We start from the raw sequence: 19394 nt of genomic DNA, 5'->3' as shown, positions 1-19394 counted from the left end.
GTTTCTTAAAAATTTACAATTGAGATCAATTATATTTGGAATAATTAATTCCAATCCGTCACCATCATAAAATGTAATTTACAATTACAATTCTAAAATTTGTTCCATGAAATATTATTTATTTTGTCAACTATGCTCTTCATTTCGTAGCATTTCTCTTGGCTGCACCGCTGCAAGTATGCCATGTTGTACCTGAACGAGTTCAGTAAATGAAAATTCATGCACTAGTTCATATTTTGTGCAAACGTGAATTCAACTTAATTTCTGCCTGATGAACGTAATAAAGAATGTGCTCTTTCTGACGTCAAAGAACGGTTTTCGAACAAACGTTCATTTACATTCAAGAGTGCCAGGTTTTGTTACTTACAGTAAAAAAAAAACAGTAAAAACCTGTCTGAAACACTATATACGAGCCAGCGAATAACTGCCGTATTTGGCAACCGATTCAGTGCGGCGTCGGCCCCCATTTGTGGCAGGCACGTGACAGCTGCGTGAGAACACAAGGTGGCTTCAGGGATACTGCGTAAATGGGAGTGAATGTGTTTGGTGGTTCTTTTGTAATACAGTACATAATTGTAGAAAATGACAATCTGTATATATGAGGTTTAATTATTGTTTTAGTTATTTTCTTTGTCCAATCAGATTTAAATCTCTATGTGTTGCCATTTAATATGTGAGGCCTTTCAGATTCAGGAGCCAGTTTAACTTCAACTATTAGCAATGGGACTGTTTTTTAAGCAGGAGTCACCAACCTTTTTGAAAATGGCAACTACTACTTCAGTACTGATTGATGCAGAGGGCTACCAGTTTGATACACACCTCTGAAATATTTGCTTAAATTATAGCCATTCATCTATTTTCTATACAACTTATCCACATTAGGGTCTTGGGTGTGCTGGAGCCTGGAGCGCGAAAGGTGGTGTACACTTTGGACTGGTTAGCAGCCAATCACAGAGCTTTAATTATTATTAATAAAATTATTAATAATTAATAATTTATGTGAAAACTGATAAATGTCCACATGCAACTTTTTTTTTTTTTTGTCTCTGCCAGTGTTGATGTTTTCAAATGATCCCTTCCACAACATTCCTAGGAAATCACAATGTCCCATCACTGATGAGCTATTCTGATAACAGGCCCTCGTTGTCTCATGTGATCCTTGGGGGTACAATGCCGGTGACCCCAACCAATCATATTTCACATTTATCTTCACAGGGCCAGATGGGGCCAGCTCACTCGCCTTCGGTGATGTCCACAACCTCTGATTAGTTGGTCATAACAAAACTTATTACATTTATTTTAATGTTTTATGTCTTTGTCATGTTATTATATTGATTCAAACTGCTCCAAATAATGTACTGGCCAAGTTGTGTGCTGTTATATTGTGTTTTCGTACAGTACTGATGTTTTTGTTTCATAATTATGATAGTGGCCGTATTAAAAGATGGATTAAGTCGGGTAAATCCCCACTGCAGTCTCAGTTTTACATGTTGTAAACATGATCAAGGGAAAATATGTCTTCAACTGAACTGGACACATGGACAGTGAAAGTGTTTTGAGTCTCAGCGGACCAACCTGCATGTTTCCGAAAATACGTCTCCCCCTTTGCCGCCGGAGGGTGGAGGGCCCGGTCATGTCAGCTCGGTGACATCAAATGGACCGTGACACCGCTGCCCACCACCGGTGACTGATGCCTTTTTCCCTCCCGTAGTCAGGCTGCACGGTGCAGCCGGTCAACGAGCCTAATTGGACCGACAGGTGACATGCATGTGGAAACCAAAAGATGATGGGGGAAGACAACTTGAATCATGTGACATGTGCCTCATATTCACACCGCCCCCAGACTTCACCTTCAAGAATGTTTGTATCATTAACCCAGAAACATTTGCTTCTTGTTTTCATCATCAGAGAAAAGGTAAGGTTCTCGTGAACTAAACTACCCATGACTGACACTGGGATTCATTCAGCCACAGACTCATTTTGTCTTTAACTCTCAGGCCTTGTTGGATTTTCTACTCTTTCAGTTTACTCATCACCATTTTTGTTCATGTACAAGCAGAGTCTGTCATTTTGACCATTTTTTTGGTTTTTGCTTCTTCCACCGCATGGTTATATTTTCAAACTGACATCAGTTCTTCTCATTAGTATACAATATCTATTGATTTTTATGTTTCAGCCCTTCAAATTCCAGTTTATTTACACAATACACAGATAGGAAATCAACATAAAAACCAAAATTTTTATATATTCTCAGTCCGACAGAGCTTTTCTCTTATCTTGCTAATAGTCATTCTACAGCTAGTAGACAGAGTTTCCACTTCCTAAGTTATAATGTACAGTTTTTCCGTGGTCAGCAGAGGGTTTCTCCAATTTTTAAAATCAAGAGTGCATCATTCTTCCTCCGTTGGGGTGCAGTAAGACAATAAATCTCTCTTGTGGAATATTACATAAAATTGCTCCCTTGTCCAAAAATTTGTAAATGATGATCTGATAGAAAACCTAAAATTCCAAATTTTCAAGTATTGTGTAAAGAATGAAACTCATTTTACCCAAATTGTATAAATCAATATAGTAAATAACAAGGAATTAAAAAGGTACTTTTTAATTTTTTACACTCATGCCAGAGTAGCATCTGCTCCATTTGCACACTGATTGAGGAGTATCTGTAACATTTGCACAACCAACATTGTCCCAGATTATCGCACAACTCGTCACTTTAAACCGCATACACTCCTTGAAGTCTCAGCGCCCTTTGCACAATGGTCATTGCACCGGACCATTGCAATAATAGTCATTCGAACTGCTCTAAGTGCTCGAGGACCCCGCATCTTTTTGCACAATTGTCAAAACAAAAAAAATTTACCGGCATTACCAGATAACTGGCAACCCTTTACTGCTCAGTGACTGTTTTTTCTTTGGTTTTTTTTGTCAATGTCTTTGTTTTTTTGGGGGGTTTTTTTGTCAATGTCTTTCTGTCTTCAAAGTGTTCTGTAAATTGACTGTCTGTTGTCGTACGAGAGAGGCTCCAACTACCGGAGACAAATTCCTTGTGTGTTTTTTAGACATACCTGGCAAATAAAGATGATTCTGATTCATGGGTTTAAATTGGTCAAAGGTGGCCATGATAGAGCCGACAGGTACAATTTGATATATTATATCAATATATTACTGATATATTTAAAAAGCTGAAAAATACCCATCCTTGGGAAGTTTCATTACATTTGCATTTGCATATACAGATAAAATGGTTCAAAAAAAGGAAGCGAAGTGGAAGCAAATGGCCAGAATACAGCCCAGAAAGTTTTAAACACGGTGACGCTTATGTCAAGTTTCGCAATGTAAAAGTCCACCAGCAAATATTTAGGCCGACAAACTTTTTTTAAAGTCTTTGTCATCAAATGTTCTGGTAGGTAGATCCTTATCGAAGTACATGCAACGCCTGTCAGATCCCCTTGTTGTTTATTAGTTGGCGGTCTGAACCGTCCCATCCAAACAGAGCCCACAGACTGGAGGGTGGGATGCAGCGCCCGTGGGAGGTAGTGGACGGTTCTATTTGTCTGAACGTTCTGTCTGATGTACTTGAGTGTTTCTTGTTTGGCTGTTGAGAAAAGCCATTTAAGTACTCGCTCTGTTTCGCCCTCACTCGGCGGCAAGAGCGACGGGCTTTTCTTTTTCCCTCGCCGCTCTTGTATGCCGCTGAATGTTGACAGGCCAGTGAACCTTGATGTCAGGCTGCCACAGCTGTCTAAGAGAGGAACTAAAGGGGTCTCTAGTGTAGTGGTTAGCCATCGAGGCCGCTCTGTTTGCAGCCAATAGACCCCGTCCCCGCCCTACAATAGCAGAGGCAAGAGGACGGGTGCACCCGGGAAATTTCTGACTGTTCTCTCTGAAGCGGTAATGAGATCATCAGCGTATCAGCCCTCCAACAATTTGCAGTGGTACTTTACACCAGTGGTGCCGTGGTTCATGCTGACGGCACAGGGCTGATTCTTGCCAGTGCATTTTTTGTATTCTGATAATTGCATCAGGAAGGGGAGTAAAAACTATGCCAAGCAAATCATGAAAGTGACTCACATTTGTTGCCGGAAGTTGCGAGAGCAACTTTACAGTGTTACCTTGACTGTGCCCCAAATGATGAGTTCCAATCGAGCTTCAGACAAAAAGCCGCTTGAGTGAAGTGGGGAAAAAAATTGAGCAATTAAGATGCTGTAATGCCCTCATATGTGGGCAAGAAGTGCAGCGGCCAGCATGACTGAGAATAACAGTCAAACACACGAATACAAAATGAAAACACTGACAAAGAGCATGGTGGAGAAAACGGAATTAACCAAGAGGTAAATTGCCAACGAGACTGACTGCAGGCTCCTGATGTCCCTCACGAGGCCATACCCCTTAAAGGCACACATTAACACAAGAATGTACGTGTGTGTGACTTTCGGCTTAATTGCACGTTATAAAACAAGTTTCTTTTTTTATGTGTTCTTTTGTTATGTTTTTGTTTTTTTTTAATTAGATTTATATTTTAAAATGCAGTGCTATTTTTCTTTATTAAAATGTGTAACCCCAAAAACAGTATTTTGGGGAGGGAGGTGCTACAATGGATTATGGCCATTTTATTGGGAATAATCAATTTGTTATACGGGTACATTGATCTTGATCACGGAAGGAATTGAACTTGAAAGTCAAGACAATCCTGTATTTTGACACCTGTTAAAACTTGAAGCTGTGTAATCCCAAAAAAAGACCATGAAATAAACATGCCAGTTGAACATCTGTGTGACCTCTGGAAGCAGCTCGCAGTTCAGCATAATGGCACTCACCGCCTTTGACAGGGTTCTATTGCATCCTTTTCTTTGCTAGACACTTCCTTTTGGAAAATGCAGCAGGTCACAACCCACAAGGACACAAGGTGACGACTAACAATTGAGGTACAGTCCTCAGTTGTGACAGTGACAGAATCTTCCGGCGAGGATGTCGGCCTTCATATGAGGATGAACAAGAGGACCACCTAAGCAAATTAAAGCAGTCTCTTATGGTTTAGTGTCATGGCTCTACACGTCCTTCAGGGACAGAGGAGAGAAAATGCAATATACGTACTATTGTTGCAATATCAAACTGTCAAGGTGTGTATGAAGAGAAGCCGCATGGCGTCTTTTTATCCGGACCATGTGTCGCTCACCACAGCAGCGGAACAATATAATACAAACAGATACTGATGTGGGTCTGAGGAACACTAGCATCACTAAATCAGTGCTTCCCAGGAATTCGCAATGTCGCTATCTGCTCCCGCCTAATCGGGCATTTTAGGCCCCGAAAACACTCACAGCCTGCAAAATCCTTCAGGGACTAAATGTTCCAGTTAGTTTGTGTTTGCTGTTTAGGTGTGAGCTGTTGCCTTCACCTCTTTATGCTGTAGGAAGTCCTCTTCTTCCAGGCCTGTCTGCTTGTTTTCCACTTCGGGGAATTCACTGACTGCACTTTCATTGTTTGACAGTCTTTTCCTGCTTTTCTGTCATGGCTGCAAAAGGTGTGTGTGTGTGTTTTAGGCATTAATACATTTCCACTCGCCTGCCTCCCCAGGGCACAACCTCATTACAGCTTCAAGGCAGAAAAAAAATAAACCGGCTGGCAGCTTCTCTCAGGCTGAAACACTTGCCCAGCTGTTGTCAGGCTTAGTGGCGGTGCAGCTGGTGTGCACTAGGGGGCAGCACTGTCGACATCAGCGGGGCCTTTCCAGATGAGTCTTTCAGAGCACGCACACAGTTTCTTGTATTTATCTATATTTGTAGCAGAAATGTCAATAGACGTGTCAGATCCCTCGTATGCACCCAACAAACAGCATTGATGAAATGCTTATTTAGCTGCAAAGATGATTTCTAGTGATGTTGTACATAAGCCTTAAAATATACACGCAGCATCTACTTGGCAAAAATACGAATTAATGGAGGAGCTAATGGACGGCGTGACAGCATTTCAGTAAAGCTAATAAAAATTGATTTTCCCTCCTCAGACATCCCCGTGCTCCACATGTGTAATGAATCTGCCGAGCACTCATCAAAAACAAAAATTGGAGGAGTAATCTGCTTGTAGGTCTCGCCCTCGCCTGCCTGGGTTTTGTCCTGCAGGCACTGATCTGGCCAGAGCTTGCTGCGAAATGTCTCTTAATAAACTGACCCACCCCCCTACATTAATAAAAGTTTTGCCACAAATATTTAATCCTCAACGTGACTGACAATGTTGTCAGACCTCCGGACAGCTTTTACACTGTGATTACAAGCGCTCCTCCGTCCGTGGTACTTTGGATTATTCAAGATTATGTTGTAATCCTTTTAATCCTCACTGCATTAAGATTTCAGTCAAAATACGGAAACAGTAAAGAAGCACTCAAAAGCAATAAGGTCTTAAGCGGGCGACGCCTTCATTTCCTCTCTATTCCTCGTTATTTACGCTCCACAATTGTCAATATGATGAGCAGCACATTCATAATGCGACTGCTCACCTTTGGGTTCCCACAGTGCCTTGAAATGCTTACATTTTTGTATATTATACAGTATAGCTTTATATTTATACTTAAAAAATAGCTTCTGTCATTCTTCAGTTACTGCCATAGCTGTCCTCATCAGATTCCTCACCAAACAGATATTGTGAAGTTAATATATCTCTCAAATTTAAACATTTTTTAAATAGTTACGTGTAGAAAGAAATCAACCAGTGGCAGTCACAAATGTAAAAGCTGTTAAACTTGGAGTTTTCATCACAGCTTCTTTCAGTGCCTGTTTGTTTTCAGGAGTTACTCCCTTCAGTCTCCTATGCAGGTAAAAATGCTAACAGGCTATAGTGTGTTTAAGTCTGGAGACTGATTTAGCCAGTATAAATACACTAGACTACAATACAGTACGGTGTACTTCTTTCCTCTGATGAACTCCTTTTTTGTTTTTTCAGAGCAAAATGTCTTTAAACTGGAAAATTGTTTCTGTAGACCTCTAAGTTTCCATTTTGTGTTACATCAACGATGAAGATTAGTGAACGTGTGCCACAAGAAGCCATGCAAGCAAAAACTATCACATTATAGCCACAGTGTTTCAGAAATTGGATTGTATGGTTGAGATCATTAGTAGATCATTTCTTTCTCCTTTCCTCCATTGCTTTGGAAAAGGTTAAACTTTGTATCAGCAGACCATAACATTTTATCAAAGACTTTTGTACTTTTGTCTCTCTACTTTTTTCCTTCTTTTTCTTCTCGTTAATGACTGGTTTGCGTCGTCGGTGACTTCTGTAGCCTCTGTGCTTTTGCTTTCTTCTGGGAACAGTAGATTGTGATATTTTCACTAAAAAGTTGTTTTAGGGTCTTTCTTTGCAGCTCTTGAAATGTTTGTCTTCAAAATGCTGTTGTCTTCCTTGGACATCATTGGACATCTGTTTCTCCACCAATGGTTTATTTGTTCTTCGGTGCATTCCAAATGGTTGTAATGGCTGTGGCCAATGTGCAATGTGGAATGGCTCTCATTGACTTTCCATCTTATCTCGGCTTAGTTTTTTTTTTTTTTTACCCATCAACAACTCTTCGGTTTTAATGTTAGCTACACCTACATCTGAAACGGAGTGTGGACATGCAGTACTATTGATTGTTTGTATAATCAATGCAATAGGATAGATATGGACAGCACAGAGCTCAGTTAAATGTTCCTATAATTTTGCTCAAATTATAAAATGTGTGGAACCAGACCAAAAGTGTTATTTTATAAGTTTTGTCTCAGATCTAGATGCATGTACTGTACCGGAAGATGATTTATTTATTTTCTCATATTCATCTTTTGATCTCACCTTATTGTTTCAGTGTACAGCATTAATAAAGGGATTGGCCTCACCAATACTTTTGAGTTGAATTGTATTGTGCACAAGCAGATGATTGTTATGGCGTAATATATATTAACATTGTAATTGGTTCCTGCAGTGATACTCAAACTGTGGTACAAATTCCACTGATGGTATGCAGCCTCCCTCTATTGGGGCATGAATCATTGCCTAAGTACAGTTCAGTTGTATTTAACTTTTAAGTACAAGACATTTGCATCTAATCTTGAAGAATTGCTTGTTTTAAAACTTTTATTGAGGTACATTCTTATTAAACTTATGTGCAAAACATTTTTTAAAGGTACATTCTTAGTGAACTAATGTGCAATACATTTTATTTAATCTTTATGTACTTTAAATTACCGGGTTTTTTTAAAATAAAAGTCCTATATTTAAGCACAGTGTTAATGTTCAAACTGCATAATGGTACAGTGGATTACAATAATATGAAATATATATTTTTAGGGACAAAATCTTTGGCTCGTTTTGGGCCTACTACACTACTGTACTTTAATGTCGGTCATGATGGTGTCATTTTGAGAGCTAAGTATTTTCTTCAGGTGGTACTTGATATAAAAAGTTTGAGAACCACAAGGTTAATGGCTCTACAAGAGTATGTGAAGAGGAACAAGATAACTGCAAGATTATTAGTTGGTCCTCCCTCCGTCTCCTCCTGTGATGGACCCTTCCCAGCTCCTTAGCTGGTGAGGCAAATTTGCCTCTTTCATGTATTCTGACATGTTTTCACCGCTATGAAAGACCTCGGAGGCTCAAGAGCAGAAGAACCAGATCAGGTCTGAGGGAGATTTGTAACAGCATCATCTTTGATTTGCTGGCTGGCGATGTACTGATCCAAAGCAGCCGCAGACACAAACCAGTCGTGCCTCCTGGTGATGCTCTGTTTTTCTGCTTGATACTTCTCTTTTTTCCCTTGGGCAGTTCAAAATGCTGTGAGGTGAAAGAAGACGTGGCTGCTCGCCTGGCGCCGTGCGTCTTAACTTCAAACTCTATAAGATCTCCAGCACGCCTTAGAGTCAGACTTGAAACCAGCGGCGGGGTGATCTTGAGCCGAGAGGATTTGAAGTGCTACGGGCTGGCCGGACGTCTCTCTGCGTGCGTGTCTACGCTGGAGAGGTCGACTTCACTAGCTATACTTGCTCCTATTTTGCACTTTAACATTACATGCTCCGTGATGACGTCTTTGTGCATAAACCAGTAAAGTTCTAGAATGGAATGGGTGACAGATGCTGTTGCCATGGCAGCATGATCCTCCAAATTGAATAGAGAGGATTTTGTGATGACCATTTAACCTTTTCTTAATGACATCACAAGTACTTCTGAGTGCCAAAAGCCGGAGGTGGGACCAAGTCATTGGTTCAGAAGTCACAAGTCTCAACTCTTTGCCCTCAAGTCCCAAGTCAAGTCCCAAGTCGAGACAGGCACGTCCCGAGTCAAGGCTCAAGTGGAACAAAATAAAAATATATTTTAATACATATATTTATATATTGAATTAATATGCAGACGGCACGGTAGCCGACTGGTTGGAGCGTCAGTCTCACAGTTCTGAGGACCCGGGTTCAATCCCCGGCCCCGCCTGTGTGGAGTTTGCATGTTCTCCCCGTGCCTGCGTGGGTTTTCTCCGGGCACTCCGGTTTCCTCCCACATCCCAAAAACATGCATTAATTGGTGACTCTAAAATTGCCCGTAGGTGTGACTGTAAGTGCGAATGTTTGTTTATTTGTATGTGCCCTGCGATTGGTTGGCAACCAGTTCAGGGTGTACCCCGCCTCCTTCCCGATGACAGCTGGGATAGGCTCCAGCACGCCTGCGACCCTGGTGAGGAGAAGCAGCTCAGAAAATGGATGGATGGATTAATATGCATATATTATATACTCCATTTAAATATGTAATATATTTGAAAATCCATATTTATTTATCAAAAAAATTTTGATAAATGAGCACACCGAATCGGCGGCACGGTGGACGACTGGTTAGAGCGTCAGCCTCACAGTTCTGAGGAACCGGGTTCAATCCCCGGCCCCGCCTGTGTGGAGTTTGCATGTTCTCCCCGTGCCTGCGTGGGTTTTGTCCGGGTACTCCAGTTTCCTCCCACATCCCAAAAACATGCATTAATTGGAGACTCTAAATTGCCCATATGTGTGAATGTGAGTGCGAATGGTTGTTTGTTTGTATGTGCCCTGCGATTGGCTGGCAACCAGTTCAGGGTGTACAGGCTGCCCGATGACAGCTGGGATAGGCTCCAGCACGCCCGCGACCCTGGTGAGGAGAAGCTGCTCAGAAAATGGATGGATGGATAGATGGATGGAGCACACCAATCTTTATAAGAAAACTAGAGGGCTGATCAAAATTTTTTGCACCTTCAAATCCGATTGATAATACGTTTTCGGTTATTGTATGAAAATGCAATGCTATGACTTACTGACAGAGTATCAAAAACATAAGGCGATTTAAAAAAAAAAAAAAAAAAATAGAACACAGGTTTGTCATCTTGTTATAAAGGCACAATGTTATCCATCTGTGGTAATTCTGTTGGAACACTAGGGGGCGTGAAAATATTACATCAAAGAGGCGAAGTAGAAAGGGACACAAAAAAAGAATCAAGAAAGTAGAAAGTATCATGTCGAACAGATGCTAGCTGTGTGCTGATTGATCGGTAAATAAAGTGAATACAAAAACAAACTGAACCCTTAAGAACACTCCACTGACTAAACCAGACTGTAATGAACAGGAAGCCCAGACAGTGCACGACTGGCCCACCGTGTAACTATTTGCATGATTGCTAAAAAAGGTAGCTCCTCATGCTAACAAAAACAACCAGACGTAACTTCAAGTCATGCAATTTTCATAATGCAATGTGGATTTTTATTTTATTTTTTTTAATAATGAACGTATTTATTGTTATGTTAATTGTCATTGCTTATGTGTATGTTAACAGTGGTTCTTGAAATGTATACCTTATTTAACTGTCACGTTTATTGGTGATTTATGTTGTACCGTTTTGTTTTTTTCATGAAAGCATTACTTTAGGTACTGTGTGAAAGAAGGACCTCTTGGTCAAATCCTTTACAAGACTGTGCTCATCAGAGCTTTAACTGTCTAAAGATAATAAGACCTAACTTGAGCAATAATAGTGTGGTACGCTTTGACCTAATAAATAATCAGTAAGATCTGCAGCATTCGTCACTTTTCATATATTCCTGTAGTATAACAATAAGTGGCACATATAGCTGTAGCAAGCTACAAATTTTGGTTTCTCATTGCTTTGGTCAAAGTAGCAGGTCTTTTCAAGTCAATGGGTTCAAGTCCTACTGAAGTCACGAGTCATTGCTGTTCCACTCCAAGTTGAGTTGCAAGTCTTGTAACATATTGTAGAGTTTTAAGTCATCAAATTCACGACTCGAGTCTGACTCGAATCCAAGTCATGCTACTCGAGTCCACACCTCTGCCAAAAGCTCAAGCATTCTCATAGTAAACACCGTTTTATGTCATTTGACATGAAATGGATTGAATGATGATTTTAACCTTCTCTACTGAGATAGTTTGGGATGTGTGAAGTGTCAGTTGAAAAGTTGATGTTACTTAAGGTGAATTTCTTCCCAAGAAGATGGAACGCTGGCTGTAATTTAAGTTTCAACAGGATGGTTGATTCAAATATTGACGTAGTGGAAATTTAGACATAATTAATTGACTTTTCGGTTACTCGGATTAATGGAAAAGTGGTGCTCTTTCACGCTGAAATGGATAGCGTGCCGTAATATATTAGCAGATTGGTCGTTATGTTTTGCTAAATTACTCAAAGACAACCCGATCAAACATTTTGGACAATGCTGTGAGAAAATGCCTTCCACAAACTCGATGATAGAAGTTTGGTTGCCAGTTGGTCCCTTTAGGAGTGGCTACTGCACCACCAGGTTTTTTTAAATTTGTGTTCTCTCGTGACCTTTTTGACTTTTCAAGAGAGGCGACGTGTCAAGGCGGCATGGCAGGTTGTTTGCTTGTACAAGTAGGTCGCAGTTTGCTTTCAGGACATGGTACTGACCTCCTGACCCTGGCTTTGATCCCGCTCGCAGACCCCTTCAGCACCAACAAGCACATGCTCCTCCCTGACTCTGACTGCCTGCAGGACACTGTGGCCCCACTTGCAAACAGTGACAAGTCAAAGCTCTCTGTGATGTCGCCACCACCGCTCTGCACACTTTGAGGCTGAACAGGTCTGAGATTGTCTGATTCAGCTTATGGCCTTTAGACTGGGAAATAATGAGATAGGCTATGCTGAAACATGGATGCCACTGGAAAAGTACTTAATGGCTCTATAATACTTATTTACGTGTTTCTTGTTTTCTTGACATAAGCCAGTCATGTTTTGTCTTAATTCTATGGCAGTGTTTTTTCTTTGTGGTGTGTGTGTTTCAAAGAAAGTTACTTGCCTTTATTGTTGGATGAATATATTGTATATTGTCTTTTTACTCAAATTTAGTATGTAGTATTGTGTGCATTTTATGCGTGTGGGTGTGTGTGTCTTTGCGTGGGGCTGGAAGGAGCACGTTATTTTACTTTTGTTTTCTTGCTGTGATTTGTTTTATTTGTATTTTTTATGAAGCATTTTGTGTTGCATTTTTATGTATGAAAGGTGCTATATAAATGAAGTTTACAGAAACAAGGCCAACACTTTTGAGCAGTACACTGATTTGTCCCATACATTTCCAAAACCTAGGGGTCCTTAGATCAAAACATTGAGCATTTGTAGAAGCAAACACTTATGCAGTACCAATTCTGGGGTTAAATTGAACTTCCACTGTAATTTTACTGATATGAGTATTGGAATTATTGGCAGTTGTTATAGATCAAAAGGTCATAATTGTTTCTAAGAAAAGTAAAGTCATATTTGTAAAACATTCAATGCTAAAATGTATTTACCGTTACGTGTCCGAAAAGAAGTTTCATGGTTTGTTCTACTTAATTCTACTTTCGGATGCATAGTATTTTATTATTTTTAATTTGTTTTTAATTTTTTTTACTTTTACTTAATATGCCTTTTCCATGAAAACTAACACAAATGCATCTTAGTGTCTTCAGAGTTCCTTTTTTGGTTCTTTTACAAACGGTCCTTCTTTGTTACTCAAACTGTCTTTGCCGTTAATGCCACTGGAGAGCGCCTTATTATGTTGTTAAAATACACCATAGGGATCTGTGAGCTGAAGTGCCAGTATGAAACAGCCATTTTGCATTCACACAATATATAAATAAATATATGAAAAAAATAAATAGTAGTATTTCTGAGATATGAATGAATATGTATGAATTTGTAAACGTGTCGGAACTATTGCATTGTCTTTAACGTTATTACGATTGTATAAAGAGCGTAATGGGATTAGTAGTTGGGATCATTTATCCACTTGTGTCCGTAGAGTTTGAAGGGCAACACATGTAAATTGTGCAACTCATATGATTTTCATATGAAGCTGTTTGTCTTTATCGTTTTGCACTTTTGTCTTTACTGTTAGAAAAAAGAAGTGCATTTCCATGGGCCACTTGCTTGCTCTGTCAATAAGGATTGCCTTTCCTATGAATGCCTAAAATTTTAAATCATCAAAAGGTTTTTAGAAATAGCACTTCAAGCATGGGTGTTCCAGCATGGGAGACTTTCACCCATATAAAACCAAGGCGTCATAAAAACATTGCTAAATTAATTATTTTTTATTTTTTTACAAACTCTTCACCGTTATTGATCAAGTTATATAAAATGACCCTTATGTTCTTCTGTTTGCATCTTGTGAGTCAGTGATAATAATAAACATAAAAATAAAAAGATGATGGCCTTTTTGCCCGTGGGTGGCTGGTATTGGTAGAAAAGGCAGCTCAGAGACACAAAGTCACTGTGATTACACTGAAGAACACTCTGTCCAGTTTCAATTAAACAAGTGAGAGAGCAATTTCAGAGCCAAGAGTCAATCCTGATTAATCTCTCTCCCAAAAAATTCTGTGATTGCAGTCTGTGAGGTTTTAAGCCTGCAGTATGTGGTAGTGGTCATTGTGTGGTAACATTCAGCAATCACTATATAATTCAGTTCCCTAGACCCTAATGCTAAGTTATGTTGAGCCAAGGCTCGCCATCCCCTTTTACTGTGAAAGGTTATTTAGAAAAACTAAAATACTCAGGCACCACAACCAAATGCATAAAATATACTGATACTGTACATCTGTACTCATACTTGTAAAAAGGCTCCAAATCTATGACACAGATATAATTTCACCAGCCTGACATATACAGTAGCTTCCGGGTCAGAGCCATGTTAGCCTTGTGGAGATACTTTAAGATAAACACGGTTAACAGCCTCTCCAAGTCCACAAAACACATTTACACTGGTTGTGTGTGCTCACATGCAACCTCCAGAACCCTGCTGAAGGTGTTAAGCTGGTCCACCATTCCACAGCCAGAAAGAAAACCATATTGGTCCTGAGATTTCACTTCCTGACGAGCCGTCCTCTTCAGCGCTCCGAATAGATCTTACCATGGAGGCTGAGGAGTGTGATCCTCCTGTAGTTTGAACACACCCTCCGGTCGCCATTCTTGAAAAGGGGAAAGATCACACTGGTCTGCCAATCCAGAGGCGCTGTACCCGATGTCCATGCGATGTTACAAAGGCGTGTCAACCTAGGTAGCCCTGCAACATCGAGTGCCTTTTAGAACTCTCACCTCTCAGCTTTCTCACTACCTGAGCGACTTCAACCTCAGCGATACAAGAGTCCGGCCTCAGAATATGAGACTGTGCTTCTTCAAGCAAGGTATTTCAGTGGAATTGAGGAGGTATTCGAAGCATCCTCTCCACCAATTCACAACAGTCCTGTGGCAAGGCCAGCAGCACCCCAGCCCAACTATACACAGTTTTTATGTTGCACTGATTCCCCCTCCTTAGAGCCCCAATGGTGGACCAAAATTTCCTCAAAGCCATCTGCAAGTCGTTCTCCTTAGCCTTATCTAACTCTTCCCTCACCTGAGTTTTTTCCTAAGCGACCGCCAAAGCTGAATTCCACTTGGTCTGCCGGTACCAATCAGCTTCCTCGCAATCACGCCCATCTAGGTCGCACTTTCATTGCCCAAGTGAGCATTGAAGTCCCCCAGCAGAACGAGAGAGTCCCCAGCAGGAGTGCTCTCCTGTACCTCTAAGAACTTCAAAAAAGGGTGGGTACTTTGAGCTGCTGATTGGTTCATCGGCACAAACAAGTCAGGACCCGACCCCCACCCAAAGACGAAGGAGGCTACCTTCTCATCCACTGGGGTAAACACAATGAAGAGGCACCAAAAGATGGAGCAATAAGAATGTCCACACCTGCTTGGCGCCTCTCTCACCCAGAGTGGAATCGAGTCCAACCACTCTCAAGAGGACTGGTGCCCAAGCTGTGTGTCGAGGCAAGCCTGATTATATCTAGTCAGAACATCTCGACCTTGCACACAAGCTCAGACTCCTTCCCTGCCGCAGAAATGGCATTCCACAGCCTTATAGCCATCTTATTCAGCCGGGTATGGGACTGTCTCTGACTGCCACTCAGCTCTCTCCCGAAGGTCGTGAGCCCATGCGAAGGTGGACCCACGTTGCTTCTTCAGGCTACAGGCCTCATCGGTGCGGGCCTGGCCACCAGGCACTCGGCATCAAACCCCACCCCACCTGCGTCCAGGTGAGGGAAATTGAGGTCCATATATTGTATTCATTACAGAATGTCAATGAGCCATACATTGTCTGGTCCCTCCTCTCGGATCTGTCTGCCCTGGGTGTCCCTTCCAGGGGCATAAACCCCCAAACAACTTAGCAGATCATTGGACACACAAGCCACTCCACCACGATAAGTTTGACAGTTCAGGCAGGGGTACAGTGAAACTACAAATAGCTCATCAAATATATAGTCAGATTGGAGAGAGCTTCAAATACACTGCTACTCGAGTCAAGTGGGGAATAAAGGAAAGAGCCACACTCACCGATGTACTCACCGATGTACTTTCAGGCGTTTATTGAACTGGACAAGGAGCATGGAGGATTTGGAAAATGCCCACTACGAGCTACTCACCCATTAAAGGCACACAAGGATGGACTACAGTAGGTGTTTGACTCTTGGCTTAATAAAATTTTATAAAACCATTTTATTTTATTACAATTTTATGTTTTCTAATGTTTTTATATGTATATTTTACAAGACGGCACGGTGGACGACTGGTTAGAGCGTCAGCCTCACAGTTCTGAGGACCGGGGTTCAATCCCCGGCCCCGACCCGTGCCTCCGTGGGTTTTCTCTGGGCACTCCGGTTTCCTCCCACATCCCAAAAACATGCATGAATTGGAGACTCTAAATTACCCGTAGGTGTGAATGTGAGTGCGAATGGTTGTTTGTTTGTATGTGCCCTGGGATTGGCTGGCAACCAGTTCAGGGTGTACCCCGCCTCCTGCCCGATGATAGCTGGGATAGGCTCCAGCATGCCCGCGACCCTATTGAGGAGAAGTGGCTCAGAAAATGGATGGATGTATGGATTTGCTATATGAGTTATGAACTTGGTCATGGAACAAATTAAATATACAAATCTAGGTACTGTATTAACTGTAATAATACAGTATTATTAAACACTGTATTAAAATCTCATCTCCATTAGCTGGTTGGCGATAAATGATTAATAATAAATAAATAAATCATAAACACACATAGCAAAGGACCATTGTGCTTGTTGTAAAATTCTCTTGGGCCACTCGGCCACAGGAAGGGTGCCAATGTACACTATGAGCTCTAAGTTTAGACACACTTCTTGTGATATTGAATGAGAAACCATATCCAAACCTTTGACGGGTTGTGTACTTCTCAACTCATTTTGTTTTAACAATAATGGTGGCCACGGTGGAGTGTTTACACATGTTCAGCTGTATCTCACCTCACCGCCGACCTGCACCGTGGTATACATAAACAGGAAGACCACAGGCACGCTCACAAAAGCTATGCTCATCATTTAGCCAAAGCAACAGGAAGAAAGTGCTTGACGATAAAGTGTTGAGTGAATATCTAAGCAAGCTTCCCTTAGCTCAATGAACAGGCAAATGAACACAATGAGTTTTAAAGATCAGGCCAAAACAGTGAAAAATACGTACAAAGAAAATGATCTTTTACGTACAAATAAAATGATATTTTTTCCACTTGCCAAGGGCGCAAGTCTAAGATTCAATATCTCAGCTTTGTTTCTTCTTTCTGTAGCTAACATTCGAGACATGAAAAACTGAACGATGACCATAAATACAATTACATTAGTGAAATTTAAGAACATTTACTGTTCTTTTGGTCTGTCATTGACATTTTTCTTGAGATTCAGGGCTTAATTTTTATTGCTTTGCGTCTTGAAGCTCCTTTCTCCAAAGTCTCAGTGAGAACTAGTCATTCTCTAGGACCCTTTGGCCTTATTCTATGTGATGGCACCTTAAAAGAGGTTTTCTGCTATTCCATTACGATAGAGATGATCACCTTCATACCAGTATGTTATTTACAGCTGTACGTAAGCGAAACGTGGATGCTTCCTGCAGTATGTCTTTGAGGCAACTGACTTCCTTCAAGAATGCAAAATGCACCACAAAAGAAGAAAGTGCTCACATCTTCATCTTGCTTTGGTTTGAAGTGCACAAATTGAAGTTGTATTTGCACACCATCATCATCATCATCATCATCATCATGCCAGCCACTCGGGGAGATTAACAACAACGCTCAAAAAGTGCTTGGGTCCCGCTCGCCTGACAGCTCCACAGATCCAACCGTGATAATCGTAAATTGCCTCTTTTCATAGATCTCTAAGTCCAGACGGGGTTGTGGAGGGAGATCACAGCGGCGCTGGCGTGTGGTCGCACCAAGCTGTTTATTATTCCATCAATCAGCATCAACACGACACACCCATCAAAATAAGATAAAAATCACTTTCTAAAGGGGATTAATTTGTAAATTGTAATTTGCTTTACACATATGAGAAATATGATGCTTCTATATTTACCCATGTTGAAAAGCAGTTCATGGTGTTAAGTTACACTTTCTCGGAACATCAAGTACAAGTAAAAAACTTGAATTGGACTTAATAGAACGCAGTCATCTGCCTCACAGTCAAGAGTCAAAAACAAAACTTGTGGAGTTTGTATGTTCTCTCCTTGCCTGTGTGGGTTTTCTTTTTCCTCCCACATTCTAAAAACATGCATGTTACATTCATTCTGTGAATGGGAGTGTGAATGTTCATTTCTTTATATGATCCCTGCGATTGGCTGGCGGCCAGTCCATGGTGTACCACGCCTCTCGCCCAAAGTTAGCTGTGATAGGTTTCAGTTACCTGCAACCATGATAAACTAGCAGTATGGAAAATGGATGGATGGATGGATGGATGGATTGAAGCTCCAACAATCTTAACTTCGATCATCTCCTGATATGGACATCCTCCATAGGTTTTGTAATCAAGATCCATACATTATTCACTGATAAATGATGTACTAAAAAAATTTATTAACAAATTTAGAAAAATAAAGCTGAATCCAGATCTCTTCCCAGATGTGGTGTGTGTGGACCGTGCACCACACATCTACAAAGAATATAATAATTTTTTGTGTGTAATCTTGACGTATATGTGTTAATTTTGTCCAGATGTATGCATTATTCACATAAAAAGTGAATGTTGAAAAGTGCAATGCTCATAAAGGTCTAATTAAGGCTCATGTAAAATAACCAAAACATGAGACTGAGGAAGGAATTAAGTACTTAGTACTTCATGTTTTGTTAACTAAACGTTTGTTCTGCAAGTGTATGTGACAGGAATTATTTGGAAAGAAACAGTTGTGTTACGCAAGGTCACAGACGTGATATCTGGATGAGCATCAGCTGCTTACATGTATCTTTAAAAAAACAAAAAACAAAAACAAAAAATGTCCTTGATTACACATGAGCGCAGCTGGAGTTGCATGCCGGAATATGTGCCACAGCAGCAGGAAATATTTCTGTGAGATTGAAGCCATGTAAACATAACTATATGTAAACAGTCCACACAGTTGCGTTGCGTCACGAACACAGCATAAATAGACGCAAGGTAACAATGATGACAATGTGGAACGGATGATTTCAAATATTTACATTTCTTCTTACTGTAACCAAAACACATTTCAGAGCTGGAGTAGCTAGCACTTAATGACACGAAGGGCCGGAAGGTCAATGTGGAACAATGCGACCTCACCTGTTGGTGGGGACTTTTTTTCTCTTCATGTCCTCAAATTGAGATTACATTTCCCAAAAGTGCAGCAGTCATTGTGAGAGAACCAAGAAGAGGAATGGAGATCAATTTTGACACCACGGGCTCAGCCACATCATTGCACAGTATACCAAATCCAGAGGTGGGTAGAGTAACCAAATATTGTACTCAAGTAAGAGTACTGTTAGTTTAGAATAATATGACTCAAGTAAAATTAAAGAGTAGTCATCCAAATATTTACTTGAGTAAGAAAGTACTCAATGAAAAAAAAATAC

This window comes from Phycodurus eques, chromosome 1 (assembly GCF_024500275.1).
Source record: "Phycodurus eques isolate BA_2022a chromosome 1, UOR_Pequ_1.1, whole genome shotgun sequence".
Lineage (NCBI taxonomy): Eukaryota > Metazoa > Chordata > Actinopteri > Syngnathiformes > Syngnathidae > Phycodurus > Phycodurus eques.
Note: the sequence above shows the minus strand (reverse complement) of the source record.